The sequence below is a fragment of the Episyrphus balteatus genome, chromosome 3 (assembly GCF_945859705.1).
Source record: "Episyrphus balteatus chromosome 3, idEpiBalt1.1, whole genome shotgun sequence".
NCBI lineage: Eukaryota > Metazoa > Arthropoda > Insecta > Diptera > Syrphidae > Episyrphus > Episyrphus balteatus.
The window spans coordinates 97,681,168-97,693,127 of NC_079136.1; positions in this window are offsets into that span (position 1 = coordinate 97,681,168).

Consider the following 11,960-nt stretch of genomic DNA (forward strand, 5'->3'; position numbering starts at 1 on the left):
TAAAACGGGAAACATCTGCCTTTTTTTTTTGGTTTCATATTCCTATCTAATAAAACAACTCCAAGAAGCGATAACATATTATTATTATTATTTACAAATGATTTTATTACTCGTAAATTCTTATCAGAAGGTTGTGCCCCAATATAGGTATATGGATGTTATATTGGTTTCAATCCTTCTAAGTGACGACACGCGACAATCGATCAAATATTTGCTCATCTTGAGAGTAAAATAATTTTGATTAAATTTTTTTTTTTGATAAGCTTGCGTTATAGGAATTTTTAGGGCAATTTACGGCTTCATAAAAAGTGGAAATGTGTTGTTGTTGGTAGAAAATAACTGCAAATTCTATCGTTTTCAAAAACTACTATTTTAAGTATAGAATTCCAGAGTGAATAGCTCATTCCAAAATGTTTTGGGTTTATGTAGATTCAAATTTTTCGTTAGAAATGATAGTATTTTTTCCATATTTCTTTATTTTTAAAATTGAGTGATAAGATTACTGACCAGTTGTCAATCATGTAAACGAAGCATCACAGTGATAAATTTCGTTTTAGTTTTGAAGGAAAAGTGATTCGACATGAAATAGTTAAATAACTATATTACTATATTCAATTTTGAGTAAAAAAAAAAACAAAACGGCAACACTGGTAATTTTTAACCTATAGAGATTAAAGAACTTTTAATTACCGAAGTTTTTAAATAAAAATCATCAAAATCGGAGCTGTAATTTGCTTTAGTTACTCAACTAAAACATAATAAAACGATAACAATGCAAAAAAAATTATACATTTGTTTTTTCAAAAAAAAGTCAAATAAATAACATGGTATTAAATAACGTTTGAGCAGAATTAATACCAATATAAGCATTGTTCTTGGATGAGAAATGACTTTTAACCGTGCAAAATACTCAAAATTTTTTAAACAACTTCCGAAAACAAATTTTTTTCGAAGTCGTACCGATAAATCTAATAACTAATGATGGCAATCGATTTCTCCGGTCCGAAATAAGGAGGAAGAGTCAATGGTGCAGGCAGAAATCTTAAATTTTTTTTTTTGAAAAAAACTAGCACAGTGTTATTTTTCTAACACATTAATTCGAAATTAAAACATTTTTAAAATTTTGTAATAGACTTCTAGCTGAAAGAGCAAGTTCATGCTACACAATTGTGCACTTTTTGTTTACTGATTTATAAATTTTTTACTTAATTCAAGAGAAATCCAACGCTCATTACGTTTATTTAATCTTAGAAGGAATACGTTAAGTAAAGTATGTATTTTTAAAATTCATAAGTTATTATCGAATTTCAAAGAAACTGAATGCCAAACATGTGGTCAAATATGCTGAACTTGTTTCGCAGATTGTGTGTTGAAGAAAAGTGATTTTTATGTTCGTCTTTAAATGTAGGTATATATTGAATAAATGGATTTTCCAGCCGGAGCCATATCCTTTTTGAGAAAAATACCGAATACTAAAGAAAACACCGAAAACTAAAATCCTTGAGGATGTTCTAGTTACCACCCAGAAATGAGTTTAAAATTGTGTTTTGTTTTCTTTTTTCCTTTTTTTAAATTCATGTTGGAAATATTGGTCACAGCTCACGCAGACCTGCTTTGGTTTTTGTTATAAGAGCTCAGTGCATTGCATATGGTACAAAGACTACCGCTCGATGACAATGGAACGAAATATATTGCATTGCGTGAATGCAATTCTTAAGGACATTCATTCCATTTCTTCTTGTAGGAGGATATAAAAATTTTTTTTTTCAATTTTGTACCATGCACGTCTGGCAGGTATACTTAGAGTTTAAGTTAGGTAGATACGGTTATAAGAAGGATTTCTTGAGGATTTTTTTTCTTTTGCTTATGGAATTTTTGTAGTTTTTCAAGATCAAAGAATTAAGGATGGATCTATGAACGTGTAAGGGATTTTCTTTTTTGCCGCAAAGAATATAAACGAATGAAAAAACTACATGGTGCCACTTTTTATAAAAAAAAAAAAAAACTACACTAGCTGTATGTACCTATATGTGTCCATATTTTCAAAGAAATTTTGCTTCGAATAATTTTTTATATCCTTCTCAAGAACTTTAATCTTTAGCTAAAATAAAAATCATATATGTACATTTTGTACATGTACATATTAAAAAATTCTTTTCGAACTTAGGTCAAATAAATAACAGAAAGCTCGATATCAAATCTATGCAAAAAAAATTTAAAATAACCTAAGATATGCCCAATCAGTGAAACATGTGAAGTGATACAATTTTATCATTTCAGTTTTCACAGAGACTTTTCATTTTATCACTTCATGATTAGTTTTGTCATTTCTACGTTATTTTTTTATTTTTTGTGAAATTAGTATTCAGTCTATAAATTGTGTGTAATTACCTACCTACTAATTACTAGTTTTATTTATTAATATATTGTTGAACAAAAATGTATTTTCATTACTTAAAATAAGACACTTAAAAAAAAACAAACACTTATCGCTAATTTTTTTTAGTAATAGTCTGAGTGTATTGCGACGTTCCTTTCTATGGTCAGAATCCATTCGGAGATATTACCAGAGGAACATTTTATTCAGCTGTACAGATTCCCGAAACATCTATCCTTGGATTTTATAGAAGAATTAAAGCCATTCTTAAACTCAATTTAGGAAACGAATGCGATCTCATGTCACATCAAAGTGCCATTATTTTTTTTTTGCAAAGCCTTTTCACGTTTTCGCAGAAGAAAATGACTGTGAAAAAAAAAAAATGTTGATATGAGAAGATTTTAACGTTTGTTTAAATTTTTTACAGATCGTGAATCGAATTTATCGTGAAGACGTGATAGAACTTATTACTTATCACTTCACAGTTTTACAGATCGGGAATCGATCGGAATTGCGAAAATTCGTAATTTTGGCTATTTTCGAGGTTATGATTTTATGTGAGGTAATTCATTACAAACAAATTTGCAACGGTGTAAGAACTGGCTTTAATCTTCCAAAAAATATTTTTCCGAAATCTCTTTAATTGGCCGAGATATCTTTAATTTAAGTTAATAAGCTAATGACTAACTTAACATTATTAAAAGATAAAATCATTGGTCAACAAGATTTCTACCACAAGAACCAAAATATACTTTTCTTAAGGTTTTAAAGTTGGTTTAGTCGAATCCAAACTGGGAAAAATTTTGTTTGCATTTTATAACGGTAATATTTAAAGAACGGAGACTAATGAAGTTTTGATTGACTTCGGACTCGAGTTCTGCATCCCAAAAGCCTTCGGATTTGGAAAAGTACATTTGGTTCTTGTGGCAAAAAAAAAATTAATTTGGTTGACCAAGAAAGCTGTTTTTGAGCAAAGGCACATAGGAGTATTAATTCAATTTAAACGTACAAAACACGAAATTTTAAACTGATCAAAACGTAAAATTTCAACATTCTACTAAAATTAGATAACTTACGTAGCACTGTCTTATATTTTAAAATTGATTACCACTCCAGGTGACTAACAGCAGCGCTCTGAAAATCAGAGTTTTCAGCTCGAAGATAAAATTAAATTTTATTATAACTAAGCGACAGTGCTTAAGTAAGTACTTTTTTTTGGAAAAAAAGTTGTTTTGGAATATTGATATAGAGACACGCCTTTTAACAAACCATTTGTGTCCATTCTTGAGACTTTTTGTTTGATCAAAAATTGGTTTTGGAAGAAAAATGGTTTTCATTGAAATTAACAGTTAAAATACTTAATTCCAGTATTAATTACCTTGTCGATGAAGAAAAACCGGAAAAAGAATTTTGTCCGCGTAAAACTGGCTAAAAAATGAGATACCGGAAAGATTTAAACAGTTTTTTGGAATTATTGCCATCTTATATTACCTACGATTTTTAAGTCTATGTTCTATGTAATAAAAACTTCAAAACTTTGAGACTCATGAGATCGGTAATAAGAAGTACTTCAGTTCAATTGTAATTATGTTCACTTAAAATATGTATAAATGTGTATACATACTCATAATACTGAAGTTAAAAATTTGCTGAATAAACTTAAATAAAATGTATATTGAACATAAACTCTTATTCTCTACTTTTTCCTTTGCGCAAACTGTCACATAAGGATTTATATTGAACTGAAATGCTTAAGTTTTGATTCTACAAACGGCTCCTAGTTGCTTTACTAGTATCTGTAAGACGCAGTAACCAGTAGCTGACTAAACGATTAATGTTCCGTAAAGTAACCCCAGTTAAAATTGTATTTATTATCTTTCTAAGCATCAACAATTTCTTGGAAATTTATATTAACTGGTCCATAGATCAACTAGACGATCCTTATCATAGAAATTAATAAAGTCCTTGGCTTAAACAAAAATCATTTTCTTTTTACTGTATCAGACTATCTACCTGGCCAAAGAAAAGTATCTTGCTGACAAAATGCTCAACTTCTGCAATCTGCCGCCTTCTGACAATTGCGATCAAAAAAAAAAAATTACCGCTCAAAATCTGTATCCTCCTTCGTCAGATTTTTTCTTAGGTATTTTATGATGTGTTTTCTTTTGTCCTAGATCCTCTAATAAGGATCGAACTATAAAAGATTATTTTCTTTACCAAGAACTTATGTTTATCTTTATCCTTGGTCATTTAGTTGCATGGTAACAAAACTCGTGTCTGTCCATAACGCAACCCAATTCCAATAGGTATTTGATTGATACTCGAGGATCATCAAAATTTGATGAAAAAAAAAAAAAACTTCTGCAAGATGATATTTTTATTGAGATGCAATATAGATATATGCCCGTTCACAAACAATACAACACAACAAAAGGACGACGCAATATGTATTAAAATGAGAATGGTATTGTACATACTTGGTTGATTTTGGACAAAAAAAAAAAAAAAAGAAAAAAAATATAAAAATACAAAAATTCAGCAACGGTAGTTTTTGGCGATTTGGTAATCTTTTATTATCTTTTGGAATTTTAAGGGATAAACTGCAATTTTGGCAGCTAATGAATGTTGAATAATTTTTTGTGGTTGCGTTATCATGTTCATTGTGGTTTTTCAAGTATCTATTTCGACGTGCAATGATGTCCTTATTAAATGAGGGAAAAAAATGCATCCCTCATTGTTATAAATTTCTTTTATATTTGATCCCAATACTGACCTATATTTAGATAGATGGATAAATATGAATGATATTGATGCGTTGGATGATAAGTACCTACTTATCTATAGTTTGATGTTATGATCTAACAATTTGATCCAGCATTAGCATCTGTTTTTAACATAACCTATGTAAGGTATTTATATTTTGTATTTCGTTTTTTTTTTTTTTATAAGTGACGTGAGAGACACTTTCTGAAGTTCCCCAGACATTGTCTTTTGCTTGAAAAAAAGATATCAATTAATCGAATTTATTTATGGAAGAATGCATTACCAATCTTTTGAAAGAAGATTTGAAAATTCAATTTCAAACTTAAATCTAGACATTTTATGAGAAAAGAACTTAATTTAAAATGAGAAGACCTGCACAGCAAATAGTTTCCTAAGACACAGAAATTTTCTAAAAACTCAAGACAAAAAAAGACAAAGGTTGACATTATTTGGAATTAGAATACTGGTCCTGGGACCGCCCATGATTAATTTGGTAAATAAAATAAATAGAAGTGAAACCGTAAAAACTGCTGAATCGCTTTCAATTTGATTCGCCGTCATTTCATTAAATGGTTTCAATGAATAGAATAATATAAAAAAAAAACTTTTAAATGAACAAAAAATAGGTATAACAAATCTTCTATACAACATAATACAACCAAAAACAGCCAAAACACATTAAAATGGATGGTGTTTTCTTTCACCTGCAGATTGTTGCGACTTTTTAAATCATGAAACTTTCCACCGAATATCAATATTTTAGAAAATTTGTCTGGTAATTTTTGTCGATCTAAATATTTTAAACCGAATATCAATATTTTAGAAAATTTGTCTGGTAATTTTTGTCGATCTAAATATTTTAAAATGAGCCAACATTTTGACAAAAGTTTTAGAAACATTTTGTCTTAAGTTGCATATAAGTGCAGCTCACTCAAGCATTCGTATCTTTTAAAACCAATTTCACCGAATGTCTTGGTAGGTAATTGCTATACCTCACCACTCTGCTATGCAGACGGAATCCTATTGTATCATCGTCGATCGTCGTAACACCTGATAAGGGAAAGATACAAATAACAAAAAAAATTAGATTGAATTGGAGGAGCGCGAGAGTAATTTTCGTCCATTCGGCCATTCCCGTTCGTCTTGATTGGACTTCGGACGGATGTCGTAGTTTACAGCAGATGTTTGAACTATTTTCCTCGTGTATTTATTTTTTTTTGTATTCCCGCACTCAAATGATCAGTAAGGAACTTCACTGTTCCCGAACTCAAACCTCTTATTATAGTCATTATCATTACAATCCTTTCTTTTTTGTCTCTATACAACCATCAGGCTCTGACTGAAAATGTGTGAGTTGCATATAAGGTCAGCCATAAGGCTCAAATGTGAAACACTTATGCACTAAGTTTCATCTTCCCCCGATTGGCTTATCCCATGTGATGACCTAACGACGATTTTCAAGTATAAGAAAAGCAGGTTGACTTGGCTAGCAGAAGTGTAGAGCAGCTTGGCTGACTGACGACCAACGACGACGACCGGACTGGACGGGCGAACGACTAACAATTCGCTTCAGCTCATTAAGTCACAACATGTCTATTGAAGCGCAATGGGATGGTTTGGCTGGTGGTGGAGTTAGCAGTTCGATAATGGCCAACCATCATGAAATTGGAGAGATCCGATCATCAAATTGTTTCTAAACTTCTAAGAAGTTTATATGCCTACATTAAATCAAATTAGGAATGTGTGTTGCAATATAGTAAAAGTCTGTCGCTAATGGCGAAATCAACACATGCTAAAAAGTCATATCTTCGTCATTATTTGTAATCTAAATGTTGTGAGAATCAAATAGGTGTTGGGTGTTGCATAAATGTATATGAAGATTAACAACATGTTGGAACAGTTTTCTTGAAACTCATTATCACAACAAAAACATTACTGTTAAAAAAGAGCCAAGTTCTCCTATGTTGAAATTATGCTGGCACAAAAAGTAGGTACTGAGATGTAAAGTGTACCAAGTTCTAAAGTTTGGGTTCAAATTCGTATCAATAAAATTTTGATTGTTCTCTTGACAATTTTTCTTTAAATTACAGATTTTTGAAGTTATTTCAAAAATTGCCAAGTAAACAATCAAAATTTTATCGATACGAATTTGAACCCAAACTTTAGAACTTGGTACACTTTACATCTCAGTACTTTTTGTGCTAGCATAATTTCAACATAGGAGAACTTGGCTCTTTTTTAACAGTAATGTTTTTGTTGTGATTTCACAACTTTTTGCAAGGTATGGATGTAGAATTAAAAATCTCTATATTTGAAAAAATGAAAAAGTGAAAATGGGCGGTTGCCACGCCCCCTGGCTAAAATCCTTAAACTTTAAATTTTTTCCTTTGTATAAACTACCAGTTCTACCATTCTACCAAATTTCAAGATTCTACGATTATCGAAGCTTTATAATATTTGATGAAAAATTGATTTGATGAAAATTCAGCGGAAATGAGCGGTTGCTACGCCCCCTGGCTGAAATTCTCAAATTTTAAGTTTTTTCCTTTGTATAAACTACCAGCTCTACCATTCTACCAAATTTCAAGATTCTACGATAATAATAAGCGGAAATGGGCGGTTGCCACGCCCCCTAGCTGAAATTCTCAAATTTTAATTTTTTCCTTTGTATAAACTACCAGCTCTACCATTCTACCAAATTTCAAGATTCTACGATAATCAGAAGTGCTCTATAATATTTGATGAAAATTCAGCGGAAATGAGCGGTTGCCACGCCCCCTGGCTGAAATTCTCAAATTTTAAGTTTTTTCCTTTGTATAAACTACCAGCTCTACCATTCTACCAAATTTCAAGATTCTACGATAATCAGAAGTGCTCTATAATATTTTATGAAAACTCAGCGGAAATAAGCGGTTGCCACGCCCCCTGGCCGAAATTCTCAAATTTTAAATTTTTTCCTTTGTATAAACTACCAGCTCTACCATTCTACCAAATTTCAAGATTCTACGATAATCAGAAGTGCTCTATAATATTTTATGAAAACTCAGCGGAAATGGGCGGTTGCCACGCCCCTTGGCCGAAATTCTCAAATTTAAAATTTTTTCCTTTGTATAAACTACCAGCTCTACCATTCTACCAAATTTCAAGATTCTACGATATTTAGAAGTGCTCTATAATATTTTATGAAAACTCAGCGGAAATGGGCGGATGCCACGCCCCCTGAATTGAAAATCTCAAATTTTCGATTTTTTCCTTTGTATACAATACACCACAAGTCCTATCACCTTGTAAAATTTCAAGTTTCTACAATATCGGGAAGTTCTTCATAATTTTGAGTCAGTGAGTCAGTTACGGTTTTTACGATTTTTGAAGCCTTATATCTCAGAAACTACTCATCGTAGGAGGCTGAAATTTTGTGAGGAGTTTGGTTTTGACCAGCTCAACAGCGAGTTTTAAATTTCTAGCATCTTTGGTGTGGAAGTTAGAGGGGGGTCGAAAATGGCCTGAGTTGTTTCCTGTAAATAAGGGTGTAGTGCCAAAGTTGCTAGAGAACTTGGCTGGGCACTACCGTGCCCCTTGATGATACCTATTAAAAAAATGGGATCATCTACTTTTAGTGAAGTTGCTGTCAAAGTCAGTAATAATGTACCCTAATTGTGAGACATAAAGGTTCAAAATCTTGATTCTTTTTTTTTTTCAAAAACTTAATGCAATTTTCATAGACTCGCTCAACGATCTTCATGCTGTGTAAAATAAGCCAAATCGGACGGTAATTATCACAGGTATCACCCTCATCCTTCCTTGGCCTTGATCATTGGTAATGAACTTTGTGTTAGAAGGGTGAATATCAGCTAGCAAAGGCACCAAAGTAAAGCTTTTCAAGCCATAATTTTGATAACAACGACACGTCCTCCAAATTGGTCCATAACCTCCTGTTTTTTTCTGAATATTCGGTATTCGGCCGAGGAGCGTGGCCGAATATTCGGTATTCGTTATTCGGCCAAATCAATGTTCGAGGCATCTCTTTCTTTTTCTAATCTGTTCAGCTCAAGCAAATTTGTTTTCTTAAGATTATATGTTACAGCCATATTTTAAAGCGAAATAATCTCAACTGAAGTGAACTAAATTTCAAGCTATAATGGTACATTTAATAGAAATTAAGATTTGTTCGATTTGAAAACCCAATGTACCTACTTAAAAAAGGCATAATATAACAAACGAGCAAAATTGCCAAAAATAGACAATAGGCAAAAAATGCACATTAACGGATAAAAAAGGCACTAACGGGTAAAAAAAGGCAAAATTAAAAAACATAAACATATTTGGAATCAGGGGGCATGCATCTTGTTAGTATAAAGTCTATACTTTCTTACAATAACGCAGAAAATAAAATGCACGCTGGGGTCGCACGTACTTGCTTTTGTAGTTCAAAGTATCGTTATCTAAAATAGCTATTGGAAATTTAAGATTTTGTTAAGTGTCAAGAAAAAAAAATTGCAAGTTAAAAAAATTTAATTAAAAATTGTTTAAAAGCAAATTTTCAAGAACTTTTTAATTTTTTTTTTTATATTTGACACTTCAAAATTATGGCTGTAAATTTGAAATAAAATTGACTTATGCTTTGATGAAATATATGAACTTAAAAAATATGTCGATTTTTGAAAAACGGCAACGCCATATTTCCGTTCTCCGCATTTTTTGAGAAAAACTAAAAACGCAGTTTTGTTAGAATCAATAAGTCTATTACGTATGCCACATTTAATTGTTATCGTTAGAGCCGTTTTCGAGAAATTTTAAATACCTCGAAAACGTTATATGGGAGATATGCGTTAAAATGGAGATATTAAAAAAATAAAAAAAACGGGTCTAGGGAATTACACAAAAATCATCTATACCAAGTTTCAAGCAAATCCATCCATCCGTTTAGGCCCTAGCTCGATGTACAGATGGACGCACAGACGCAGGCACAGACCATTTCTACAAAATGGCATACCAATTTTAATTTAAATATTTTTTTTTTTAAGAAAATCGGTTTTCGGCCGATGATTCCTAAACACCCTGTAAAACAATTTTCTTGAAATTCATTGGTGTAACAGCCCTTGAAATTTCCTTCAAATTAAAAAAAAAACTGTACCGCTACCTCAATCCGTTCAAAAGTTATGATTTTTGCAACGAGATAAGTCATTTTGGACAACAGTGCGACGGACGGCATGACGAAAACCACTTTTTTGATCTTCTCCATCATCGTAATGTTGGTTTTGATTAAAACCTCAATTTTTTTTTTTCTACACGAAACCAATACTTGCCCTATAGAGCAAGTAAAAAGGAAAAGTAAGAACAAAACCAGTATTGTAATGACCTGGGCGATAGCGGAGTGGGTAGGTATGTGGAATTTTCATTCCAAGTTTTCTAAGTGTAAGAACCTTTTGACTTTTTGTAGCTCCAGGACCAAGTGTATTTGAACATTCTTTCACTATGACTTCAAAATTGTTATCTGACTTAAGATCGATATATTTTTTGGACTTTAACTCATAATATTTTGTTGCAATTTATGAATGTTGTTAATTTATTTCCAAAGCCCTAAGTCCCAGCTGTCATACAAGTTTTTTTTTTTACTCTTTAAATACTTAAAGATAACAGCTCCTGCGTTAATTTAACCAATTGACACTCTTTTGAAGGCGCTTCACAACAAGGCGTTTCTCTTTTTTATTTAAAGTCCTTAACTTGATTAAATACCTCAAACCAAAAACAAAAAAAACAGATGCTTTCTTTCCTTAAAATTGGCATCCAACATCTTTCCGGTTACGCATATAGTTTGAGACTTTAAAAGAGGTCATTTGGCATGTTCCACGTGCGTGCAAAGATACTATTACATATTACCCAAAAAAAAAAAAAAATGAGAAGAAATTTATGACAAACCGGAACGTAGACTCCTGATTATCCAGTGTGTACCACTAGTGGCTTCATGCCAATGTACTTAAGCAAATTTCATCATCCATTAAGGAAGAACAAAAAAAAAACAGAACCAAAAAGATGAAGAAAAAAAAAATTAGTCGCGTGGCTCCTCCATCCTCTCTCATTCAACTATACCAACAAAATATCAAAATTATTTTTCTGTCCTTTTCTGGTCTTATTTCATCTTGGTCAGAATTTCAAGGAAGTCAAACAAGTGAGCGACCCCAAAACCGGCTCCAAACGGTGGATTTCTGGCATAACTACTACTACAACTCAAAGCAGATATCACCACAGGGCAACCAAAGACATGACGACGTTAGGACGAAAGTGATAGACTCCCTAAAGGCACTTGATTGACGCAGATGTCCATTTTTTTTTCGGCGACGAACTACGACGACGAAGACTCCAATTCGTCCAGTCTACCCCCTCTCCTCACCAAAGAACCAAAAAACTAAACTTCAACAAAGCAGAGCCACACCGCACACCTGATGTGTGATGTGTTACTATATAGCTAAGTGGCATCTCTATAGTGGGACACGGGGGATGAAGATGGGGCAAGTTGGAGGGTATTTTTTGGCGATGGCATCAGCTGCCGAATCGCATGTCCCACAAATAACCCAAAACCAAGTGGTAACGTGGTGGCTCTGGTTCAGAGCTGAAGCAGAGAAGGAAAAAAAAATCTATTTTGAAAGTTAATATATGACAGTAAACCTCGTCGCAGCCCTTGATAAATATGCTTGTGGTAGCTTCGTTTTGCGGATTGTAAAAACAGGTGTATTTTGTTTATGGCTAAGTAAACACAACTTCCGTGCCACACAAACTCTACCAGCCACAGCCAGCCGCACCGTATGAGTGCAACAATTAA